Source organism: Anastrepha obliqua, chromosome 4, assembly GCF_027943255.1.
Source record: "Anastrepha obliqua isolate idAnaObli1 chromosome 4, idAnaObli1_1.0, whole genome shotgun sequence".
In the NCBI taxonomy this organism is placed as follows: domain Eukaryota; kingdom Metazoa; phylum Arthropoda; class Insecta; order Diptera; family Tephritidae; genus Anastrepha; species Anastrepha obliqua.
This window is the reverse complement of record NC_072895.1, coordinates 88,329,822-88,352,223: the sequence shown is the minus strand read 5'-3', so window position 1 is coordinate 88,352,223 and position 22,402 is coordinate 88,329,822. Positions and strand designations below refer to the sequence as shown.

At 40.7% G+C, this 22,402-nt stretch overlaps 1 protein-coding gene and 1 non-coding gene across 2 annotated transcripts in view; one reads left to right on the top strand and one right to left on the bottom strand.

Annotated features, from left to right (window-relative positions):
* LOC129244261 (homeobox protein 5-like) overlaps window positions 1–22,402 on the top strand; it is a 52,674-nt gene that overhangs the window by 16,385 nt on the left and 13,887 nt on the right. The gene's annotated exons all lie outside the window — the stretch shown is intronic.
* Window positions 12,230–12,303, bottom strand: Trnan-guu (transfer RNA asparagine (anticodon GUU)). Its single transcript has one exon. It is a non-coding gene; the product is annotated as a tRNA-Asn (tRNA).

Below are 22,402 nucleotides of genomic sequence, written 5' to 3'. Positions count from 1 at the left end.
TCAGTAAGTTAAGCAGGTTTAGGCCTCCACAGAAGGGGTGAAAGGCAGATGATTACATGTAAAACTTGTCTTTCTGCTTAGATTAAGGATTGCTTCTGCCTTTATCCATTTATGAGTCTTTTCGATTGCCGCATGCCCCATTGGGCTCTCCAGTAATCCATTAGGCCGCGTTGTTCCTGCTCACGTAGAAAGGCACTTTTGAAGCTGTTATTTACCACGCAGAAAGGTTCAGGACCTGTGAAGCGAATGTTTGCCCCCTTTTCGCTAAAGTGCCCGCAACTTCATTCCCTTCATGTCCCGGAATCCGCTTTAAGGTAACAGAATTTCTTGATGCTAGGGTGTTGAGGAGGTGTTAAAACATTCTTAGATCAACCTCGATTGGAATGAGAAGCTATCCAGCGATTGTAGAGCTGCTTGACTGTCAGAGAGCAAAGTTAATATTGGCACCGCGCGTGCTTCTCCGTAGACATTCACTGGCACGCAGCTCTAAGACGTGGACCTCCGCCTACAAAATGGAACTGGCTTTCCCCATTGCAATTGCTTTTTTGACAATTCCAGCCCCGGCACTATCGTCTTCCATTTTAGGCCCATCAGTAAACCACACCTGTGCGCCCTGTTTTAATAATATTTCATTGTTTCTCCACACTGAGCGGTCACTAATGACCACTTTGAATTTCTTGGAGAAGTATAGTTGTCTTTCCATCTTGTCGTGAACTGTCAGGCAGGGAGAGTTCAGGATTGAACCCAGCATCCTTACATGTCCTGTAAGGTTGTCTTCTTTGAGATGGAATAGATTGGGAAGACGTTGGGCTGCACTGCATGATGGCTACAAGATAGAGTGGAATGAGTCCAGTGATCATTCTTAAAGCCGCTGTGAGGCAGGTTCGTATTGCTCCCGTTACGCTCAGACAGGCTATTCTGTATACCTTGTTAAGTGTTATCTGAGTCTTAGTTTGGTCTACTTTTGGCCACCATACCAGTGAGGCATAGGTGATCATTGGCACTATTATTGTCTTCCAAGACCATGCCGTCATCTTTGGCCGCAGACCCCATGTTTTACCTTTGGCATACGTATATTGCTTTCAAGGTTTTTTTTGTGATGTACGATAAGTGATTTTTCCAGGTCAAGGTTTTATCAAGAATTACTCCCAGATATTTCATGTCCCCAGATAGAGTTAAGTCGACGTCCCCTAGTTTAAGGGCCCCTAAACTTAATTTCCTTCTTCGAGTGAAGGGTACCACACAAGTTTTCTCCGGATTTAACGAAAGTCCTTTCTCCCGAAACCAGTTTTGCTTAATGTCGAGAGCTACATAATTGCTTGCAATCAGTTATAGTAGAGTCAAATTTGCCTCTAATCATGATGACTAGATTGTCAGCAAAGCCCTGAACTTCATATCCGAGATCGTCGAGAGTCTGTAGGAGCTCGTCAATCGTCAATAGCCAAAGGAGCGGTGATAAAACGCCTCCTTGGGGGCATCCATTGGTTAACGTGACACATAATATTTTTGGCCCAGTTTCAAAGATTGCCGATCTATTCCTCAGCATATTTTTTTTTTTTAGTCAGGAGGTGTAAATCAAAATGTCTGAAACTTCATCAAAGGTGCCGTCACACCAATGGTATGTGGGGCACACTCCCACTAGCACTATAACATTCCTCCTCCTCGGCTGAGGAACCGCGTTAGCATTTTTTCAAGGTGGAGCCGCGTTTATGTCTATTGACACAACAGGTTCCTGCGTCCAGGTTCCGCTCCTGTGGGCGTATAGAGATTTTACGCCATCGATAGTATTCACTTCTCCCACTGGCTTCGAAAGCGGATGTGGGGGGAGTAAAACATCGGAGAAAATGCAATAGTCCGATACTCATAAACTATTGTCTTGTCTTCAGTTCGGTACTGTTGTGAGTGTTTGGCTCAAGCGTCTGTGTCTGTCGTCGGTTTGTCTAAAACAGTTCATCTCCACTGTCCACCTGCTAACAAAGGTACCAAAAATTTTGTAGTCAACGAATAGGCTTTATATTTATAAGGTTGTTTGGTATATTATATTTTTTCCCCCCTTCCTTTTCTCCTAAGAACTGTCGAGTTATGACTTGGCTGGATTAAGCACATTGCATAAAAAATAATCTAGCTGGTCTTGTTACCTAATTAATTTAGTATCTTAATAGTATTGAATACTCATATATTGAGAACCCACTTTATGATTAGTCTATCAATTTCCTTCCTAAGCATACCTTCCTCAATAGAGCTGATGAAAGAAGCATTGTCGACTGCCCCCATAATGTCAACCGATGATGACAGAAGGCAAGGGAGTAACAATTTGAAAATATCGTTTTGTATTTTGTTTCACTTAAATTTTTATATACCTTTTGTTGCTTGCATCTCATTCTTAATGCAGAACTTTAACGCCTTGAGCAACTCGCCACTTCTTATAATCATTCGGTCAGACGAAAACTCCTCTCTTTTGTTTCGGTTCTCTTTCCATTGAATGCAAAATATGCGCATAAATTATAACAAACTGAGTATAAAAACGCAAATATTTCAGAAAGTAACTAAATACATATTAAAACAAAAGCCACAACAACAACGCAGAAGCCAACGCAAGCACGCAAACTCAATAAAACGAAGACGCGCTCGAACAGACGAGACGAGACCAGGCTAAACCTACCTTACCGCCAAAGGCCGCCGCATTAAAAGCAAAAAACACTTGCGCGCTAATGGCGATTGGAGATGGGTGATGTGCTGGTGTTGGCGCATTCACGATGCTGGCAAGTGGTGGCGGCGGCGGCGCTGGTTAAAGTGCGACGGTTAGAATAGAATGTTGCATGCGAAACGATGCGAAAAATGCGACGAGACGTAACGACACGACAACCAAACGCGAGCACAGCGACTACAAAATGGATGAAATTGAAAATGAAATTAAATGCAAAAAAAAGAGATGAAATGAAATGAAATGCTGCAATGCAACAAAAAACAAATTGAATAAAAATTGGACATATGTATGTATGTGTGTATGTATGTATGCGATATATGTATACATGCTGCGCTGCACTTGTATAAGCCCAAAACACCAAAAAAAAAAGATTACAAACGAAAGCGACGCTGCAGTTAGGCGGCAAAAGCGGTGGCAAGGGCGGCTAATAGAGATGCCAGTCTGCGGCAGCCAACTACCCAGGCGTATTCACACGCTAGCCGCACCAAAGCTGGGCGCTTACAAAAGTTACAATTTCTTTTTTTTTTTTTTTCAATTACATTGTATGCTTAGCACTTGCCGGTGGCGGTTAATTTTGTGCATTTGTTGTTGCTGCTACGTCTACTGCAAGTGCATTGCTTTTGTTGTTTGTGGCGCGTATTTTGCTGTTGGTTTTGTGTGTATTTTCGTACCCCACTTCCGTTTGCAATTTCAATTTCAGTTTCTGTGTTTTTATCTACTCTATTCTTGGTTTTCGTATTTTTTTGTTGTTGTTTTTTTTTTTTTTTTGTAATTTTTATTTAACATTTCAATTGTCTAACACCGAAAATAAGCAACCGCGAACAGAAAAAAAAAATCAAAAATTACACGCACGAAAAGAGAGTGGATAATTTTGTTCAAGACAAAAAAAAAAAGATATAAGAAAAATGCCCTGAGCACGAAAATTGCACAATGACACGAGATACATATCTGAGTGGTCGTACAACAACTCGGGGGAATGCAATAAAAGTAAGTGGCGATTAACATTAGACGAGTAGTAGGAAATTGAAAAAGTTTGGCAGTTTGGTGAGAATATTTAGTACAAGTGAACAAGTGAAACGCTTTGGCTGTATTGGGGAAACTCGCTGGAATGAGCGATTATCTAAACCACTGAATTGGGTCATGAACCGAACGAGATGGTGAAGCAAAATTTTTCGTTACAATATTGCAAAAAAAAAAACAAAACACGAGTCATACTCCCATTTAAGAAGTGACCGAAATTTTATTTTTATTTATTTATTTATTTAATTTTAGGCAAAAAAAAACAAAATTTCTTAGTCAATAGTCAAGACTTAGTACTAATAAAGGGTGATTTTTTAAGAGCTATAGGAAAGTTTTTCAAAAAAACACACGTAAAATTCAGAAAAATGCATGAAATTTTTATTTAAATCGATAGTACAGTCCATATAATTTAATGTTTGAAGATTATTTCATGCAAATGTTGCCCCCGACTGCGGTTCAAATGGTCCATCCGCTTAGTCCAATTTTGGCATACTCTTTCCAATGTTTCGGCTGGTATCTCACAAATAAATGCTTTAATTTTGTCTTCCCATGCGTTAATTGAAGCAGGCTTGTATGAATAGACATGAGCTTTAACATAGCCCCAAATAAATAAACGTGAAATAAAATGTTCACCGAACTCGCTTCTCAACAAGTCCATTGTTATGCGTGCTGTGTGAAACCACATGTCATGCAAGTCAAGCTCTTGCATTTTGGGCAAAAACAAGTTGGATATCATTTCACGGTAGCGCTCACCATTCACAGTTACGTTACGATTCGCAGCATCTTTGAAGAAGTACGGTCCAATGATACCTCCAGCCCATAAACCGCACCAAACTGTGACCTTTTCTGGATACATTGGTAGCTCTTGCAATTCTTCTGGCTGATCTTCACTCCAAAATCGACTATTCTGCTTATTTACGTACCCATGGATTCAAAAATGAGCTTCGTCGCTGAACACAATTTTTCGATAAAAAAGTGGATCTTAAACTTTCTTAACAGAACACGCATTTTTATAATAAAATTCAATGATTTGCAAGCGTTGTTCGATGGTAAGACGATTCATGGTTAAATTATAGACCAAACTGAAGATGTTTGACAGTGAAACAAAACACGAAACGTACATAAGCTGTTTAAACCAACTGTTTAAAAAGATAATAGCTAAAAAATCACCCTTTATAAACCTGGAATTAGGGAATTATTCATTTAAAAAGTGCGCGTTACACATATGACTAAATTTTTTTTGTCTGAATGTTGGCACAACTGTCCTCTATAGTGTCTGTCAACATCTGTCAATTAGCTTGTTTTTGGCATTTAATTATATCAGTCAACGGCAGGTGTGCTCTGCGATTTTCACTATGGATAAAAATATCGTACAAAGAATTTGTCTTAAATTTTGTGTTTTGCACGGGATTTCAGAAAGCCTATGGCGAGTGTGCTTTATAAAAAACACAAGTGGGGTAAGGCTTTTGCAGAAGGCCGAGAAGTCGTGGAAGATTTGCCCCGATCTGGCCACCCATCAACTTCTTTAACGGATGAAAACGTTGACAAAGTCAAGGAAATAGTGCTGGAAAATCATCATTTAAGCTCGAGGGAGGAAGCTCGTGACCTTAGCGTGTCTCACGAATCAATTCGCAACAACATCAATTGGGCATGCGACGCGTGGCTGCTCGACTCGTTCCAAGAGAGTTGAATTTCTTTCAAAAAATTCATCAGAAAAAAGTGGCTGAAGGCATGCTTGAGAAAGTAAATTCGGACCCAACGTTTATCTAGCGCTTCACAACAGATGATGAGCCGTGGGTATATGAGTTTGACATGCAAACCAGTCCAAAGGGGGCTGAATGGCGCTATCCACATGAGCCGAAACCCAAAAAACCACGTCAAAGTCGGTCAAAAGTGAAAGTCATGCTACTCGTTTTCTTTGATGATCATGGAGTTGTGCACTCGGAATTCGTTCCAAATGGTTCTATGGTAAATAAAGAATATTATTTGTATGTAATGCGACGTTTGAGAGAGAACGTGCCTAGGAAATGGCCCAATTAGTGGAAAGAAAACTCGTGGCTCTTGCACCATGATAACGCACCGTTTCACAAGGCTCATGTTGTGAACATTTTTTTGACCAAAAACTCGACAAATATCGACATCGAACAACCACCGGAGCCTACTGTGACTTTTCCCTTTTCCCAAAACTTAAATTGCCACTTCGCGTATGCTGCTTTGAGTCGATAGAGGCCATTAAGCAGAATTCGCTGAAGAAGATCTCTTCAAACGCATTCAAAAGGGGTTTTGATGATTGGACTAATCGTTGACTGGACTAATTCGTATTGCCTCGAATGGAGCCTATTTTGAAGGCGACAAAATAAATTTTTATGATTAAACATTTACTTTGCATGTTATTGAACAATTCCCGTACTTTTTTGACAGAAACAATGGTTAAAATCTTATTTAAGTGAAAGAAATTGTTTTGCTACAATTGAGAGTGAATCTTCACGCCTCATTCATTGCCACTTCTGCGGTACCGTAAGGAAATATTTTGGGGGCGTCCTACTTTTCGTCTTGGTTGGTTAATTGGTTGAAGTGGTGATTCATTCAGAATCCAACTAGCGCTTCCGCACCATCTTGTTGCTACATCCTCGTTACTAACTTGTTTAACAGTTATTTACAACATGACTATATTTAGTCTGTGCGGTTCAGGAACCTTATTAGGTTGTTGACATGTAAGTCAGACAGATGTTCGGGACTCTCGAACAGAGGTTTGCCTAGGGTTGACATTCTCTCCCTCCATGAGGCAGGACATTCACAGAGGAAATGGAAGTTTAATTTTTCTCTGGTTGTTTACAACTGTGACAGAAGGTGTTGTGAGGGATGCCCATTTTGTCCGCTTGTTTCCCGATAAACCCAAAGCCCGTTATGACTGCCGTGAGTCTACAAGCGTCCCGCTGTTTCATGGTCATCAATAATGACGTTTGTTTGAGGTTGTAGATGGGCGATAACGTTCTGCTAATTTTGCAAGTCGTCTGGTCTTTCCATCAGCAATCCGCGATTCGGAGGTATGAATACCGCACGCAGTGGTGTGAATACCGATTCTGCAAGAGCGTTATTCATGGCAGATCCCTTATTGCCGTTCACGTGCTTTTTCGTTACCTTCATTGTTCTGATGTCCTGGGGCCCAGATTAAGGTTACTTTATGGTTTTCGCCTGAGGTGGTACCTACTATGTTCCACCAGTTGAGAGGTTGTTATATCCGATTCCAGGGGCTGGATTGCAGCTTCACTATCCGAAAGAATAGCGATATTGCCCTTAAAAAAGAAGTCTGCGATTAGTAGCCTAAAAACTTCCCATCTGCCTGGAAAACACTGCTGGTAGTAGGGCGACGCACAGATTTCTCACTTTTAAGTATGTGAAAATATATACCAGCTCCAAAACCACAGTCCATTTGCTGCCATCTGTGTATAGACTGTAGTGTCGAAATTGTTTAAAGAGAATCTCTTGTTCCACCTGAGATGGAAAGATAGCGACAAAATTCCTGTTGAGTGTTACCGTCGGTACGATATAATCTGTCCTCTCCGAAGGGTACTGAGTTTGTCGCAATAATAGTAAGTTTTTTTCTTCCAGAAACTCGCTTTATTCAACCTAAATGCGCTCATGGTTGCCATCTTCTTTATATGTAGATCAACCGGAATAACGTGTGTCAGTGCGTTGTCCTCCCTAGGACATGATCTGTTCCTGAACGACTGTTCTGGCACAAGCTGATCTTTGTATTCTGCCAAGTAATTTGATGTTGTAATCTCTGCCTAGAGCTTTTCACCAAACCACCGAGCCATACGATAAAATTAGTCGTATAATCGCCTTATATAACTATAAATTATAATTAGATTGAATACCCCATCTTCTTCTAAGAATGCGTTTAGAGGTATATCAAGCAATTTCTGCTTTCCTACATTTGAAACATTTGAATTGATGAAAAATACTGATGCTATAACAGTCCTCCACCTCGGCCAATTCTACCCTGGGACCACAAAAGTATAACTTCTGGATAGAGCCGCGTTTATGTCCGAACACACAACAGGTACCTGTGTCCAGGTTCCTCTCCTGCAGGCATATGAAGTCTATACACCGTCGATAATTCCAATTACTCCCACTGTGTTTATAGGTTACAAAGTCAACGAGACATCGGAAAACTTGCAGTAGCGTTATCTTAACTCACTACCGCCTTGTCTTCTGTGCGATACTGTATTGAGTGTTTCACTCAAACGTCCGTGCTTGTTGTCGTTTCATCCGAAACTGTCCGCCTTCTCTGTTACTGAAACGCTTTGCTTTCCCAATCAATACGGCGAAGTCGCGTCATCGTCTTACCTACGAGCGTTTGCGCTGTCTCCCACTTACCGCTGGTTGCGCACATATCTCGTATATGGGTGCTGGGGGATGGTTGATGACCCAGGGCTTGCTCCAGGATAGCTCATTCCTCTCTGAAGCGGTCGCAATAAAACATGACGTGCTCTGCGTTTTCGTCAGTATTCGGGCACTTTAGACAGAAAGGGCTGTCTGCCAGCTTAAAACGGTGCAGGTATGAACAGGCTGAAAACAGCTATGTCCGTTGAGCAACTGCGAAAGATGAGTCGGTGTGTCCATGTTTTCTTATTAACCACTCATCAACACGTGGTATGAGCTTGTAGATCCAACGTCCGCTTTGTGACTCATCCCACCGCTGCTGCCACCGGCCTATTGTCAGCAGTCGTTCAACTGCTTTTTCTACTGGTGTGGGCCGTGTTCCTTGCCCGAGTCGAAACATTTCATCTGCCAAGAGGTTCAGAGGTATCTTTCTAACTATTACGCAGATTGTATGATCAGACACCGTTCTATATGCGCAAGCTACACGCAGCGCGCCTTGCCTGTATGTCTGAGTGACTTCCCGTAGATTAGAATTTTTGGTCCCAACCCAGAGAGGTATTGCATAAAGAATTATGGAGCCAGCAACCAATGACAGTAGTTCAGAGATGGTTGTGAGAACATAAACGACAGTGAGCATATGTACCGCCCAAAATCAGTAATCACGGAAAACTCCATTGCAATTGTTCGTAAATTTATCAATTTAGAAGGCGTTGAAATTCATGCAATCGGGGTTGAATATCTCCATTTAAACTGATCATTTGGGCTTACGAAAGGTCTGTGCACGTTTCCTTTCGCACAAGTTAACTGAGGACCAAAAATTGCTCAGAATTCAACATTCGAAAGACCTCACTAAAGAGGCGAGAAAAGGCGAGAACTTCCTTTACAACATTGCAAATGGTGATGGAACGTGGTATCTCCAACATGAACCTGAAGCTAAGCGTCAAAGTCCCGAATGGAACGGTGACGAGCCACCATCGCGTTTGGAGAAGTCAACAATCAAGTCGATGCAAATTTGTTTTTACGATTCCAAGAGAATTGTCCACAGAGAGTTCGTGCCAACGGGCCAAACCGTCAATGCAATTTTCTATCTTGGCATTCGTCGAAATCGCTCTGAATACCGCGAAGGAGGAAGGAAGCTGGCGCTTATTGCATGATAATGCGCCATCTCATCGATCCACACTTGTGACTGTTTTTTTGACTAGAAATCGCATTTTAACCATCAATCACTCACCTCATTCGCCTGATATGGCTCCCTGTGACTTCTACCTATTCGGAAAATTGCATTTGACTATGAAAGGAAAACGTTTTGCGTCCATAGAGGTCATCCAAAAGGCTCGTACCGACATCCTGTAGGACATACCGGTCAATGGCCTGAAACACTCTTTAGGTTAGGATATCTCGAAAACCAGAGCTGATAGAGCAATTCTGAGGCCAGATTTGGATTCAGCGCATCATAAACCTTCGGAAATATATAGTCTGGTTTCTGGGTCTGAATGTTGGTTAAATTTTGTCGGCCTGTGTTATTGATTCGTCGCCGTTCGCAGCAATTGGGCCTCTGTTATTATTATTATTATTATTAGAAGGCCATTACGCACTGCGACGAGAGTTGATCTATTGTGAAAGCTCTATTTTTGTAACCCTAGAGTTTTAGGTTTTGTAAAAATTTTAGCACAATTGTGGGTTTGTTGTTCCTAAGATTGCATGGAGATACTACGATACCACCAAGCTGATGAAGTCTCTGTCTGCCCAACGCAGGACATTCACAAAGCTCATGTTCTGAGCTTTCTATGTCCATTTCGCAAAAGCGGCATACATTGGTTTCAGATAGACCAATATTATTTAGATGATACCTCAGGCTGCAGTGACCTGTAAGATATCCTGTTAAAAGACGCAGATCTACTCTGCTTAGTGGGAGAAGCTTGTCAGATATTCCTTTGTTGGGACTTAGGAATAGCTTGGCTTGATGCTGACCGGCACAGTTTAGCCAGTGTGCAGCAAATTGTCTTTCTTCCCATTGCCTAAGGAATTCATTAATGTGGCCTTTTGTGAGTCCACAGAAAGGCTCAGGACCAGTAAGTTGCATATTTGCTCCTTGTTTTGCAAGGTCATCAGCCATTTCATTTCTCTCATGTCCTTCATGTCCCGGAATCCACCCTAGTGTTACTATGTTGAGGTTTCCTAACGTTTTGAGAAGGTTTAGGCAATCATTTACCAATTTAAAGGTGATAGTTGTTGATAGAAGGGCTTTTAGAGCCGCTTGGCTATCTGAAAGTATGTAGATGTGAGTACCTCTCATTTTCCTGCTAAGGCATTCTCTCACACATATTTCAATGGCATGTATTTCTGCCTGGAATATTGTTAGGTAGAGTCCCATCGGAATCGATTTTTTGAATTTAGGCCCATTGATTCCTGCCCCTGTTCTACCATTTTCCAATTTGGACCCATCAGTAAACCATAGCTGAGCGCCAGGTTTGAAAATGATAGAATTAGTTCTCCAGGCTGTTCGTTCATTAATTATAACTTGGAAGTTCCTGAAGAGTATTGGCTTGGGTCATAATATATCATCCCTATGAAGAATGGGACTATGTAGGAAGTCTTCTAAGATCTTTAAATGTCCTTTCATATCCCCACTTTTAAGTTCATATATACCTTTTAATCTTAAGGCACTCGAGCGAGCTTCCCTTTCAATCAAGATTGGAAGCGATGGTATGTTCAGGAGCACACCCAATGCATCCGTGGGACATGTTTTCATAGCCCCTGTAATTTGGGCCTCTGTTACTCAACAACGTGGAAAATTTTGCGAAAGGACTTAGGTGTGAAGCCTTTCAAAATACAGCTGGTGCAAGAATTGAAGCCGAATGACTTACCGCAACGCAGAATTTTTGGTGAATGGGCTCTTGGAAAGTTGGCCGAAGATCCACTTTTTTATCGAAAAATAGATGGAGCTTCCTTTCACTCTGCTTTATCTGTAATATCATCAGTGGAGTAGTCGACTGTCCATTTCTTTTAGGACGAATTTTTGTTTTCTCATTCCTCAGAGCCACTTGCGAAGTAATAATTTATTCTTCCTCGAGCGGATTATGCTTCTTATGCTCTAATGCATAGCACATTGAAACAGTTTAATAAAACTTCGAAGGCTTGGGCTTTCGTCTTCTTCTTTCTTCTTCGGATTTTTCGTCTTCTAAGTAAACTTTTCAATTGCCACTGAATGAATTATATAGAAAAGTATGAACTACCGACATCGTTAAGTGTTTCTATTGTAGTTTTTAAGAAATCATGTTTTTTCACTAAGAATAAATATGAAAAAAATCCAAAAACTCATGCTGAGGTTTCAAAAAATGCCGCTCCTTTCTATTGATATCTGACCGTACATCTGCGAATTTCAACTTTCAAAGCATAAAAACGTCACCAAACAGAAAACCAATTAAAGAGAGTTCAAGCGGTTAACCCTTCCCTAACCTGCTTTGCTGATTTGCCTTGTGGAAGTCGCTAAAAATCGCTTTGTTGTTCACTCCCACTCTGACGTCTTTTGCGCTTTTCCATTAAAATACAAATGCAGCAGCTTACAGCTGGCAGTGGCGCCTTATTATCGCACTGCTTCAAGCGTCCACTCTGATATCAACTTTAGTTTGCTGTGAGAGTTGTTGTAGCCTTAGTAGTGAGATCTTGATCGACCCAAGAGGCATTCTTATCGCGGTCCCAGCAAAGAGATTTAGGCGGCCGCTTTATCTTGCCAACTCATCCACTTTTCAATTACCCTTAGTATCTCTGTCACCATGGGTACTTTATTTATTAGGTTGATGTGAAGTGCTTCGCCCAACTGTTGAGAGATTTGCGGTATTTACTCCTTTCTTTAAATTGAAACAATGCATTGATTCCTTTACTAAAATTATTTATGATAATCTTGAATCGGAAGCTTACATCAATATTAGAATTCTTCGAAATGAGTCCCTTAAATGCTGAAAAAGTACGACGAACTGCACTGCTCTTTAAATTCGTTAATCGGTTAAATATATTTTGTAGTGTTAATGTTCAAAAGGAAAAATATACCGATTACAGTTCCTTCAAATTTTACAAATATTTATTTAACTGCTTTGACAAAATATCTAATTCCGCCCCCGGGTGGGCTCGAACCACCAACCTTTCGGTTAACAGCCGAACGCGCTAGCCAATTGCGCCACGGAGGCTATATACTAAACATTTGCCAAGAACGTAACATAAACAACAGTGCATAACAAAAACAATAACAATCGGAAATGAGTATAACAGAATCGTTCTCAAGTAGCGACGACGAATTGAAGAGATAAGAGAAATAAATGCGCAAACATTGTTTATTGTTGTTAGTATACGTATGTACATATGGATGTGTAAGGTGTAACAGATGAATTAAATATAGAGTTACCTTGTTGTAAAATATAAATAACATAGCAACAAAAATAAAAAAGCAGGGTGCTTTAAATAGCGACAGTCATCAATTTTCATTTGATTTAACATTTTTTAATTTAAATTTTATTTATATTTTTAGAAGCTTTTTTGCAGAGATTATTTTTTGTATTTCTGTTTCTGTTTTTGGTTTTGTAACAATGCACACATTTATAGTACAATTCCTTGAGAAAAAAAAAACGTGGTACACATACTTGCTTGCATACATACAGCTGTGGACAGCTTAATAGAGTCGATATCTGAATTTTGATTGCACACCAAACTGGCTAACTATTTTCTCTGGCCCATTTTCCATAGTACGGTCGCTTTTAAGCTCTCATTCACGTTCATTAAGTATAAAGGGTGATCCAGTGGTACCAATGTTGTTGTTGTTTAATGGCATAATAATAAATAACAGATCATACGACTATGTAGGGGTGTTTAAAAAATATTTTGGACACTTTTTTTTGTTTTTTTTTTTTGCTTTTAGTATCAAATGTTCACAACGGAAATTTGTATGCGCAGGATGATGCGGAAGAAGTTACTTTTTTAAAAGGCCTTGGACGATTTAAGGGGCCCTTGCACGGGAGATCAAGCTAATACCACAAGCAGACAAGTCGTTACTGAAATACAGGGTCCGGCACTTGAACTGTAAGCAATTAAAAAGGTCATACATTTAGTTTGGAAAATTACTTTCATTCAATTCAAAGTAAAAAATGTGTGAAAATAATACAAAATTAAGAATCAATTTACTTTTCCTCGAATTGACCACTTTTTGCCTAGAGACATTGACTATAGTCCAGAAACGAATCGCAACCCGCCCGAATGTGACTTGCAGGTATTTTGGCCCACTCGCAGACAATGGCTTTCTACAGCACCTTGAGACTGGCGAATCATTTAGTTCGGATTTTGCTCTCCAATATGGCCCAAAGAGAATAATCCATCGGATTCGCGTCTGGTGAATTTGAGAGCCATTGTGTGCACATTATGAAATTCAGAACGTTTTTTTTTAGCCATTCTTGGTGCACTCGAGCTTTGTGAGACGGTGCCGAGTCCTGTTGGTGCCGAATCCATGGTCTGCCACTGAAATGTTTGTTTGACTACGGCTTCAAAGCAACCTCCACAATGCTTTCTCGATAATATTTGCCATTTACCTTGACGCCAGGATCGATGAAAACGATTGGAGAGCGCCCATCTGCATTTACAGCGGCCCAAACCAGGACCTCTGCTGCTTCCTGGTGGCCAATCGATGACTCGAATTCTCGTATGAACGGTCAGTCAAATAAACCTTACTGTTTTGGGAATTTACGAATTGTTCAATTTAAAAAATATTCTCGTCAGAAAACACAATATTCGGGAAATGACCGCTTTCGGCCAAGCGAAGTAACTCCTTCGCTCTCTCAAGTCTGACTTGTTGCTGCTTTGCTGCTTTGGTGTGATGTCATGGACCTTTTGGATCTTGTAAGGCTTGACTTTGTGATAATTTTTTAGTATGCGGCGGATGCTACGGTCAGATATTTACAGTTCTTTCGCCATTTGATTGGCACTTCGTCGGGGATTGCGCTCAAGTCGCTGCTTTGAACCATTTCATGTGACGTTGCAGTCTTTTGATGACCACCTCCATGACGTTTCGCGATGCTACCTTTATTTACTCTAAGGCGCTCGAGCTCCCGAACAATCGCTGGTTGTGATTTGCAAGCCAAATATAATGCAATCACACAATTACGTTTGAAATCCATTACTGATTTTCTTTTTTTGCGTTTACTCTTGGCAAAATGCTGCCGCTGTGCGTGTGACGTCACGCTTGTGCAATATATTCAGGTGTTGTTCGTGTAATTTCTTTTTCTTCCGTTCTTATTCATATTTTCCCATTTCCTTTAGGCAACTGCATCAGTGTGACGTCGCACCTCTCTAAGGGGCGTCATCTTGTATTCAGTCATTCCAAAGCGGAACAGGACTGGGCTAAGATTATCAACATTTTGTTGACTGAAGACAACCGCTTGCATGTTCTTTGATATAAAAAGTGTAAAAATTTCAAGAAATTCAGTAAAAATATTGCCAGCCGTCTGGATAACGTCAGTTGGCAGCCTTCGTGGCTACAACCTGAACTCTTTGGACTTTTGGGCGTTGAGTGCGGAAAAACTCAGAACAATTTTAGCACCCGTATCGAATATCGCATGAGTCTTTTATGAAAAAGTATAGGAAAACTGAGGTGTTGGAATAGAAATAGGTCGAGAGATAATAATCGTAAACCTAAGCACTCAGGAGCAAGAAAGCCGAAGCAACAGAAACGGGAAAGAAAGGTAGATATTACTTGGTAGCTTCTCTGCAAACTTCCATGACTCCTTTGTAAATTAGATGATTCATTCTCAATACGTCTGATCACAAATCCGCCTTCTTGGTTTAGCGAAATTTGGACAAAAACAATAAAATTCTTATAGTGGAAATGGTGGTTGGGGAATGAGCTCTTCCCACCTCTCGACCAATCTGTTGGGTTGATGCCGTTCCGCCAAAAATTGCCTGGTTTGCTGTCAAAGAAGTTGTTGAGCCAGTTTTTAAGGGCCTCTTTGTTATCCTAGGTAGCGGAATATCCCTTCATATGGTTTGACAGGGAAAGGAAAAGATGGTAATCGGTCGGTGCAAGGTCCGGAGAATACGGCGTATACTTAAGGACCTCCCATTCGAGCTCATGGAGTGCGGCTTTGTCGACTTATGCAACATGGGGTCTGGCGTTGTCGTGAAGGAGTATGGCTTGACCACGTCGATCAGGTCTTTAGCTTCATTCACGCGATGTAGCTAGGCAATGTAGAGCTCCTTGGTGACCGTGGCATTCTTTCATATGATCTTCTTTGGATGAAGATCCGGTATGATCCCACTCCTTTCTTTAATTTCTTATCTCCCCCGACAATTCGATACAAAAAGTGCTGTTAATGATTGCAGGTTGCTCGATGACGGGCGAGATGCTGATAAGCAATTTGAAGGAGACTTTCTTTGTTTTTTTCGTTGAACTCGTGAGGCAGCCAGGCTCCAAATTTTTCGGTAAATCCCATTGAATGAAGGTGATTGAGAATCGTTTTACGATCACAGTTCATTTTTTCCACGAATTCACGGCTGGTTTGGCGACCGGTCTTCCCCTTCAAAAGTGATTCGAGACGTTCTTCATCAAATTTAGAATCGACCTCAAAATCGCCACTTTTGAACTTTGCAACCCAATAATTTATAACATTTTTTGAATAATATCTCTATTGCTATCCTCTTCACCATATAGAGGCTCCATAGACTGCGGCCGATCCATCAATCCAACAAGCAATCCAAGCTCATTATTTCTCAACTTGAAAATAAATATCGCTGAAATGTTAGGCAGATATTGCGGCTACACCGACGATCTTTTGGTTATTGGATGCAAAAATAATTCGATAACAGAGGCCTATAAAATTCAGTTTTTTAATGTTTAATGTTTTTTGATTATTGTTTTCCAATGAAATTTTTATAAAAGCGTGTTTTTCGATGTTTTTCTTTCCACTTTCCACTTTTCTAAAACCTTGCAGTGATGGAAACAACAGCACTCAGTGTAATTGGTTCTGCTCCCCATGGGTGATCCGCAGATCCACGCTGGAGGCTGTACAACGAATAGCGGCATTCAGAGATGCTTCAGCCTGCCGTACTGTCTCAGGCGCAGCAGTTGTTTTGTGGTCAGCGAGAAGATACCTATCTACCTTATGGCCTTAGAATGAGTGGATACGTGGGACTCTCGGAAAATATGCTAATGTCGCGGAACGGAGATACCAAACCAAGCAGCCGATGGGATACTGAATCGAGTCGTAGGCATTTTGAACCCTAACTTACTCACAAAAAAACAATTCTTCTTTGTGACGAAGTTTAGCCTTAACTTACTTCTTGGATAATTTTTGTCGACGCTGAGCGTTTTTCTCTCCTTTTGCAGCCTGACTGTCAGTGCCGACTCGAATCTGATATCCGCGTTATTTCTTTCTAATTGCACAGGCTGGCAAAATTTGATGTAATTTTCAGAATCAAAATGTAGACTACAATGGCACGTCACGTTTTCGCGATATTCTGGCTTAAATGTGCAAAAAACTAAATTTTTGGCAACATTTGAGGTTATGTCAGATCATGCTAAATTTTTTATTTTAAAGATCGTACAAGTTTTTCTACTCATTCCCTTTTTTTTAACCATTTTATATGTAAAAACATCTTTATTTGCTTTGAGATATCCTCTGTTGAGGGGTTACGAAAAAAGTTATATTTCTGTTCGAACAAATATTCACTTAGTTTTTTTTTCCAATACCTTTGGTCGCCTTCAGGCTATCTGAAACTATATTAAGAAACTAGAGGCAGACAAAACAAAAAAAATTGGTAAAATTGCGCAAACGGCCTTTTAGCCGGTCGGAGCGGACCAACCCTTTCCAATTGTCGCACGCTTGCTTGCACTTAAAAACTGGCAAAAAAAAGAAATAGCAAAACCATACCCATAAGTGTGGTTGTATTTCTTTTGCAAGCAACCCTCGAAAAATTGGGTCAATGCAGTGGTTTAATGCACTACAAACAAACTATTATCCATATACATGTAAGTATGTGTATGTGTTTGTGAAAAATATGCATGTTAACATGCGCTGCAGTGTTGCATTTGACGTAGGCGTAGGCTGACACAGTGTACGGCACGTAGCACTACCTCAACAAAAACAACAACACAATGAAGAAACATTGTAAAAATCAAAGCACACACAAAAGCGATGTGTAACAGAATAACTATTAACAACAACATAATAACAGCAAATGTGGATGAACATAATCATGTGTATGTGTGTATGTGTATGTCTGTACACATCTACCTACATAATAACAATAATCATCAGACGCGCTCTGTATTGACTTTTATGCTAGTGAGTAGGGGTTGGGTGAAGCAAGGTTTGTTGTAGGTACGAAATCCCCTACATTTATTGTAATTCTGCGCTCTCGCTGCACTTAGCATCGTTCTACGCCACCCAGACACCTCTCGTTTCACATTGCCGTTGCTGTTGCTGTTGCTGTTTTTGCTATCGACATCGGCTTTTGTTGATTTAGTAGCTGGTCGTCGGCTTTTTCACATTGACGGTTGTTGTAGGTTGGTACTTTTTAGGGATGCCACTATTAGTAATAATTTTTGATACCGAGATTATCGTTCAGATCATTTGAATTCAATCCGGTAATTGCTGGACTCATCTGGAGTTCCAACTTTTTGAAATTTAGTAAAACTTCAGTAAGCTCAATATTTTTTGTAAACACTAAAAACTAAAAACATTTCAGCATTTCATGTTATGATTTTAAATGAATTCTGCTGGAAATTAAGGGTAGATAGCTTTGGAATATTAATTATAGAATTCAAAACAGTTCGTTCCCATGGCAGTCGGTTCTACGTTGCCGGATCGACTCGGATTTATATTCGGTCAAGGACTGTCATTCCAGCAGCATTCCCCGTATATGCATGGGAAATGTTTATGCTGCTGCCACAATAACAACTGCAACCAATAAAGAATTCCAAAATCGGGAACATGGCATTTATTTCAAACAGTTTTAACTTCAGCTTAGGTTTGGGAATACCGGCTAGAATTCCGTCCAAAAAAATGCATTATAATCGGCTTTAAGTGTCTACGTGAAATCAAACGAGACAAAACTACTCTTTGCTCTTAGAATGTATGCACCTGTGTTTCAAGCGGAGGTGTATCCTGTTCGAGAAGCAATGAACTTTGTTGTGGAAAACAGGTGCAGAGGCAGATCGGTATGTGTCTGCAACGACAGCAAAGCTACGCTAATGGCCATATACAGACCTCCAACTACTTCTAGGGTAGTTAGGTTAGGTTAGGTTGAAACGGTTGTCCTGTGGGACACCCTATCCCTATCTCTCCTAAAACCAGTGTGTGCTTTTCAAAAATTTCAAAATATCTCTGATTTCTGTAGAACTGAGATCTTCTAACTCATTAAAAAATTGTCTACCCAGAATAGTAAACCTGCGTCTGGGTAGAGCAGGGCAGTGGCACAGTAGGTGCAAGATTGTCTCTTCCTCGTCCTCATCTAGATAACTTCTACAGCTTTTATTATTGCCATCAGTTCAGCCTGAAAGGCACTACAGTAGTCGGGGAGCCGAAAAATGAAGGAGATCCCCAGATGTTCGGAGTATACACCTCCGCCCACCTTGCCCTCGAGCTTTGAGCCATCTGTGTATACATGGATGGACTCGCCCTGTCTCACATCGTCCCGTTCCCACTCTTCCCTTGAGGGTAGGAGGGTCGTAAACAATGTAATGGCAAGTATAGGCGGGAGTGCATAGTCCACCAGTCCGGGAAGCCCCGAAGTGCCAGCCAGGATTTTACCGTGACCATAATCCGTGTTTGACCACTTGTTTATAGTGTTCAGCCTTATTGCCGCACTGCGTACGTTTTATATTGTCTGCAGATCTACCGGAAGGAGGTTTAATGTCGCATATAATGCTTTCGATGGTGTGGTTGACATGGCGCCGGTTATCAGAATAGATGCTAGTCTTTGCACCTTGTCAAGTTTCTTGATGTTCACACCCCTCTGAAGGGCATCCCACCATATTACAATACCATAGTAGAGAATTGGCCTAACCACTGCTGTGTAGAGCCAATGTATTATTCTGGGTTCCAATCCCCATTCCTTCCCTTCCGCAGGAGTACATTGCGGTCATAGCTTTACGTGCTCTGTCTGCGACTGTGAGCCCCCAATTTAGCTTCCTATCTAGTACAAGTCCTACACATTTTGCCCTTTCTATTACTCTAAGTGGTTTCCCTCCTAGGAATATTTATTGAAGAGCAGGTGTTTTGTGTTTCCTACTAAAAAGTATCAAATCCGTTTTCTCCGGATTTACTTCCAGTCCTCGACTTTTACACCAAAGTGATAATCTGTTGAGAGATCTTTGTTGAAGGTCACATAGGGTAGTTAAGTACTGTAAATCTAGGCGGAACTATGTCGGTAGACATAATATCTTAATGCTAACATAGGTTCCGGAACACGTGGGTATTCCGGGTAACGAGATCTCTGACTCTGAGGCCAACTTCAACTCAACTCACAAGCGAATTTGGCAGGCTGAGAGCGGCTGCAGATGGATAAAACTGATGTTACTTGTCATGTCCGACTGACTGTCGCAGATCCTCCTACCTGTGGGCAAAAAGTAAGGGGAATTTGGTTGTAAAATGAAAAATCTTTATTTATTCTTGCAAATCAATGTTATCCCCTTCAAAATAATCCCCTCTCGATGAAATACACTTATGCCAACGATTTTTCCAATCCCCGAAACATGTCAAATAGTCCATTTCCGGTATAGCCATCAGCACCTTCTTCGATTCAGCTTTTATCTCCTCAATCGACTCGAAACGCGTTCCCCGGAGGGGTCTCTTGACTTTTGGGAATAGCCAGAAGTCACACGGAGCCAAATCAGGCGAATACGGTAGTTGCGGAACGATATGCGTGGAATTTTTGGCAAAATGGTCACGAAGAACGAGTACAGTGTGAGACGGTGCATTATCGTGATGCAAAAACCAAGAGTTGTTGGCCCATAATTCTGGTCTTTTTAGACGAATTGCTTCATGTAAACGACGCATAGCGCTCAAATTATATTCCTTATTAACAATTTGGCCAGGTGGAAGGAATTCATAGTGCACCACACCACGAAAATTTAAAAAAACTGTCATCATGACCTTTATTTTTGAACGACTTTGACGTGCTCTTTTCGGTCTGGCCTCGCCTTTAGCACGATATTCGCTTGATTGGTCGGTTGTTTCAGGGTCGTAAGCATAAATCCAAGTTTCATCTCCCGTAATGATGCATTTGAGCTTGTCCTGATAGTCTAAAAGCAGTGTTTCACACACATCAACGCGACGACTTTTTTCCAAGAAATTAAGAGTTTTCGGTACCAAAATGGTCTTTCAAAATGGTTTTCACAGATCCTTCTGATATTCCGATCATATCAGTAAGGTCTTTAACAGTCAACCGACGATTTTTGAGCACTAACTCCTTTACTTTATTGACGTGTTGGTCATCTGTTGACGTCGATGGTCGTCCAGAGCGCTCCAAGTCATCAACACGTTCTCGACCCTCTTTGAAGTCTTTGTGCCACTCATAAACATTTTTCTGCAACATGGGCGAATCACCAAATGCCTTCTGCAACATGCTAAACGTTTCCGCAGCCGAAATTTCATTCCGCAAACAAAATTTGATGGCACTTCTCTGCTCAATCAAATCAGACATTGTAAAAATCGAAAAATGCACTCTTGGTCATTAGGTAAACACAAGCATAAATATATTACTGATAATGACATTCACATGAAAGTTGGCCCAGATGTTATTAGCAGTGCTGCCAACTCATGAAAAAAATAACTAGTGCGAAATTTTAATCCCGCGAAGTTTGACAAATAAATTCACCTTCCTTTTTGCCCACAGTATGCATCCGCATTGCCAACTGCTTTTATATGCCGGTACCTATAGAATGATTCTCGTAATTTCTCATTCTTCAGTTTAACAATTCATTCTCTTTTCCTACTGGTAAATAATCTGTGAACCTTTCACCTATCTGCTATCTGCTAATGCATTTTATTGCCGCTACTTTCCAATACCATCACTCTCAGTTTTCACACACACACACACACTTAGATACGCATGTGCAAATTCGCCAAGGTTCTCACCGCTTGCACTTAGTACAACAACTTTTTTATGCCGCACTGCACATGCCAGCATTTGCCTTCTTTTTGTCGCATTTTTCCCCACTACACTTTTGACTTCTAATCCAATAAAGCATTTTCGCGCACCAATTACCGTCTTTTCACCTTTCACGAGGCTGTTGAACTTTCGCCTAAAGCGCTGCTTACGTATCTGCATTGATGAATGTGTAAAATTATGGTCGGCCTTCTTGTGCCTGCCGGCAGAACCGTTGATTCGAGGAGGTACTTTAAGGTTGCGTATACAGAACTGATGTATGTATGTATGCATGTATCTAAAGCATAGATTTGTATGCATTTGATATTTTGTATCTATGTAGATGTGAACTTCGAAGCATTTGTTGGGCTTAGACATGAAATTTAACATTGAGATGTAAATGGTTTTGAAAGGGGTGATGCCATTTGTGGCGTGAAAGGTGGCACGTGTAAGCGACCGAGTTGTTGTTTTTGTAGCAGCATAAACATTCTCCATACATATGCGGTGAATGCTGCGGAGTGAGAGTCTCTGGCCTGATATACATAAATCTAGCTCGTTCCGTTAACGAGAGAGCGCGGGCGATCGAGTCGCATTCCCCGCTTGCGGTGCATCGTCGTCGAATATGCAGGTAAGGTAGGAGCCTGAAAAATGAAATAGTATGAAACGAAATGTTCCAATATAACAAAAAAGAAGTACTCACATAAATTTTAAAAAAATTCAAAACGAACAGAAACAAATTTTTTAAAAGGGGAAAAGAAAAAGGGAAAATAGATTAAGGGGGAGGTAGGGTTTAGCGCTAAAAAAAAACACTTTTTTTGTGAATTTTTTACAGAAATATGGCTTAAGATACTTTAATAAAATCAGTTACATGTTATTGTACATCTTTTCAATAAGTTTTTAAAAAATATTTATAATAAAATATTGACAAATAAGCCCATGACAGAGTTTTTTTGGAGATATGTTTTTCGAGAGGTGCTCTGCGGTGCCAATCGGCATTCGTCGTAGAATCATCTGAAACTAAAAAAGTCGAATTTTTCAGTTAAAGTATGACGTAATGCTCCCCCCTACATTAATAAAATTTTTTTTTTCATTTTTGTAGTTTTGGTGGCAAAAAAACGTAAAACGAGCATTTTTGGCGAAAAATTTCGCCATATTTGT